The following is a 4,608-nucleotide window of genomic DNA, read 5'->3' on the forward strand; positions in this document are numbered from 1 at the left end:
CGTAGTTGTAATAAAAAATCAATAAAGCTACCCTTCGGGGGATTTAAAAAAAAAAAAAGTTTAGGCTGTTTCAGCACCTGCTGACTCCTACATCTGAGTCCTTAAATTGTCTGGAATTGGTGATTAGTTGTGCCATTTTACAAAAAATAAATCAATGAAGAAAATCTCTCAAATACATTCAGATTTGGATTCTAGTAGTAATATAGTTTAGGCAGTAGAAATGTCTAGTGCACCATCTGATCTGTTCATGGACCCGTTCGACACAGTTGCTATAGAAGATGTCTACAGAATATTGCAGATTGTGAAGGCCACCACTTATACTTTTGATCCTCATTCTTCTTCCTGGATACTGAAATCTTGTAAGGGCAAGATTAATGAACCTTGAATGTCCATTATAAATCAATATCTTACTCATGGTGTTTTTCCTTAGCCACTAAAGGAGGTACTTATTCATCTACTACTTATAAAACCCATTGCTGGTATCAGATACCAGCCAGTATCTTATCTGCCCTTTTCTGGACAAGATAATTGAGAGTGTTGTGCATTGAGAACTTCGAGTGAACACTCATTCTTTGAGAGGCTCCTTGCAGTTACATTTGGATTGACCACCCTTGCCGAGCCAGCCAATGAGGGAACATCAGCTTGAAGCAAGCCATGCAAATAAGGGTTCCTAAATGCCTATTTGCCTATTGGTGTATTTGTATTTTGTGGGTATGTTTGGACTAGGGCTTTCTGTATACAGTTGTGGCTTGCCGCGTGTGTTGTTATGTTTCTAAATAAAGAGCTATGCTGAAACTACAATAGTCTCATGAACCCACTATTTAACAGAGAGATTGTTGGCAAAACAAGTCTGGGTCTTTCTGGATGACACATTTGCTCTAGATACTTTCCAGCTGGGTTTCAGGATAGCCTATGCCACAGAAATGGCATTTGTGACTTCACTTGATGATCTCCATTTGATTGTAGATAACGGCTGTGGGGAAGTTTTTTGCTGTTATTATTGGGTTTAATAACAGACTTTGATGCTGTAGACTGCCATCCTTCTGTGAGCCAGTTTGGTGTAGTGGTTAAGTGCGCAGACTCTAATCTGGGAGAACTGGGTTTGATTCCCCACTCCTCTACTTGCACCTGGCTGGATGACCTTGGGCAAGCCATAGTTCTGGCACAGGTGTTCTTGAAAAAAGAGCACTTTCTGTCAGAGCTCTCTCAGCCCCACCTACCTCACAGGGTGTCTGTTGTGGGAAGGGGAAGGGAAAGGAGTTTGTAAGCCACTCTGAGACTCCTTTGGGTAGTGAAGGGTGGGGTATAAATCCAATCTCTTCTTCTGAGAAGTTAGAAGTAAGTATCCAGGGATGTTCTTTGCAATGGTTTAATTCACTCCTTATGGATCAGGATCAGAGGGTTGCTGTTGGAAACCTGTTGTCATCAACATGGGACTTATCCTGTGGGGTTCCACAAGGCTCAGCCTTGTCCCCCATGCGATTTAATCTCTATGTAACACCCTTGGGAAAGATCATTAGTAGTTTTGGAGCTGGTTGTTACCAATATGCTGATCACACCCAGCTCTATATTTCTTCGTCTAGACTGTGTGATGATGTTGGGAGCTGTCCTGAAGTCTCTGCCTGGCTGCCATGGTTAAAGAGCAACTAATCCTGGCAAGATGCAGGTCAAGCTGCTCCGGAAGGCTGAAGTCCAGGCCCATAGCCAGAAATTTTTTATTGGGGGGGGAATGAGTACAGTGGTGGTCGGCTCATCATTATTTATTTATTATTTATACTTTATTCAAAGAAGGAGGAGGAGGAGGATTTATACCCCGCCCTTCACTCGGAGTCTCAGAGCGGTTTACAAACTCCTTTCCCTTCCCCTCCCCACAACAGACACCCTGTGAGGTAGGTGGGGCTGAGAGAGCTCTGACAGAAACTGCTCTTTCAAGGACAGCTCTGACAGAACTATGGCTTGCCCAAGGTCATCCAGCAGCTGCAAGTGGAGGCGTGGGGAATCAAACCCGGTTCTCCCAGATTAGAGTCCGCGCACTTAACCACTACACCAGACTGATGTATTTACCAATTTTCTACTTGAGACTCAAAGTGGATTACATAGTATAGAACACTGTAATCAAACAGCATGAGAGATCTAATAAAATGCAATAGGCCTAGGCATACAAAACTTACAAAAATAGGGAAAAAAGTTATCAAACATGCTATGTCAAGCAATGCAAAAAATGGAATTACAAAAAATGAAAACAATGCTGTAAGAGCATGAAAGAACATACAACAAATCAATAATATATAGCGTACACTGTGGCACAGACTGCATAGAAGCACTACTAGCAACAACACCAACGCAATTTTCCAATAAAAAGGCCAGGTCCAAGAGAACTCCCAGACTTTTGATCACAGTCCATCCAGTGAACACAGCATTTGAAACAACACCCTTATTTACTAGCATTAAGTGCCTTTCTGTGTAAAAGGCACCCAGTGCAATTTACAATGAATCACAACAACAATTATCTGTTGAGGGGAGGTGAACAACCGCAAAGTATTTAATTGCAGACTGAGTGTATCAATGTTGGAGAGAGAGAGAGAGAGAGCTCTTCAGAAAAAATCATTCCTGACATTTATTTTTAAAAACCCACTTTTTAGGAAATCTGTCACAAGAGTGGAGTGTTCTTGTTGTAAAGATTTTTTAAAATTATCTCTAATTTTTTTTTAAATCCCCAAATGGTGCAAGTTTGGAAGATGAGGGAAACTAACTGCTCATCAGTCACATTTCTTCTAGCACACAGAGGCATAATTAAAGAAAAGACATTTGAAAATATTGCATTTTGAGGACTGGTCACATCTAATTGCTGTGCATAACAACAACATAAAGGTCATCTGGAAACCCTGCACCCTCCGTTAACCTCTTGAAAAATCATCACAGGAAGATACAAGTTTATCTCAAAAAGATCAGTACCAGAACAAGGTTTCTAGTAAACAGCTCAAAATGTTGCTTAAGAGCTGAAATAGCTCCATCTACGGACAAGGTAATAACATTACATGGATTGAAGTTAAAAATATTACTTGCTGGTTGCATACACACAGGGATTTTGCCACATGTGGACAGCTGGATGCTTTTTTTTTTTGAAGAGGGAGCTTCCAGATGATAGTATGCTCATTCCAAGCATGATGCATATGATTCCCATACTTTCCCCTGGATTAAAACAAAAACCTCGTTGAAAGGGGAAACAGCTGAGTGGCTAGAAGCAGAATATTTTGCATGGCCACGTTTCCTTGCAGTCCGTCGGGGACAGAAAGCAGTTAATTTCTGCCTTCAAAATGGCAGAGCTGAGCTCTGCACTCTGCCCCCTTCCCCAAGCCTGTTAATAGGCTTTTTTAAATTGCCAACTCAACCACATTGCAACTTTGTGAGGAACCAGTAGATTTCTTTAATGTAGGCAAAGGCAAAATTGCAACTAAAGATTTCCTGATTTGTAGATCTTAACTACACTACACCTGCTCTAGGTGTCTTTTAATTGATTGTTGTGTGTATGTTATTACTGTTGAAAATTAGGATAGGACTGGAGAAGCTCTCAGAGCCTGTGAGACTGCTAATTATGGTATTTCATAGGAACCCAGAAGGAGTTTTTCTTCCACTGGTTCTACAAACTGCCATGCATCTTGGAGCTGGAAGATCAGCCCCTTAAAACTAAGGATGTAGTTGCAAGACTATTTTGTTCTCTGGCTTGGCACAATGGTTCTATACCACTTGCGAGAAGTCTGTGGACAAAACATGGCTTCCCATACCCCACACGATCCAAGATAGTCATTTCAGTAAAAAGTAAAGGTAAAGGTTCCCTTGCTTGAAAGCCAAAACTATTGCGTCCAGTCAGTATAAGCATAATCGTTTTGTTGTTAAGGAGCCAAATGTTTGCTTGTTTGTTTGTTTTTGCTGAAACAAACTAAGCCCTGGGGAATGTATATCGATAAAGTTAGTAAGCTTTAGTGTGTCTGGCATAAGGTTAAATATTCAGCCCACAATAGCACAGCAACGGTTTTGTGTATTCATATACTATTGTTCTCTCCCATCTCTGTGCTCCCACACTTTTTACAGTTACCTGCCAGGCAGGAATTCAATACACGCATCTTCCTCTGTCGTTGCAGCCCCTCTCTGCTAGGGGAAAGCCCCGCCTATTGAATTGCTACCTTACCATGCTGTTATTAAAGGGACAGACAGTCGCGAATCGCGGGGGCAATAAAATGTTACAACTGCCTATAGATCGGAAGGGAAGAACACATATGGAAGACTAGAGATCTGCCAAAGTCCCCACTCCCTGTTCAAAGCCTCCATCTCAACCCTTGCCCTTCCTGTACGCCGCCTAATGTTTAGCGCCAAAAAGCCACCGCGTATAGAACGTCTGTGAAGGGGCGGGATCTCTCTTGCCTCGTCCAATCGGCCTCGACAGCGCTGTCCTCTCTCTGCTCGGGTCTTCGCAGAGCGGGGTTTTGACGTTTTACATTTTGACCCAATAAGAAGTCTCTTTGTGAGTTCCGACCAATCGAAGCGAAGAGTGTGCGACAGAGGGGGCGGGATAAACTTTTTTTTTTGGTTGCTTTTTCCCGCGAAATC

The sequence above is a fragment of the Gekko japonicus genome, unplaced genomic scaffold (genome assembly GCF_001447785.1).
Source record: "Gekko japonicus isolate JY-2015 unplaced genomic scaffold, Gekko_japonicus_V1.1 scaffold233, whole genome shotgun sequence".
NCBI lineage: Eukaryota > Metazoa > Chordata > Lepidosauria > Squamata > Gekkonidae > Gekko > Gekko japonicus.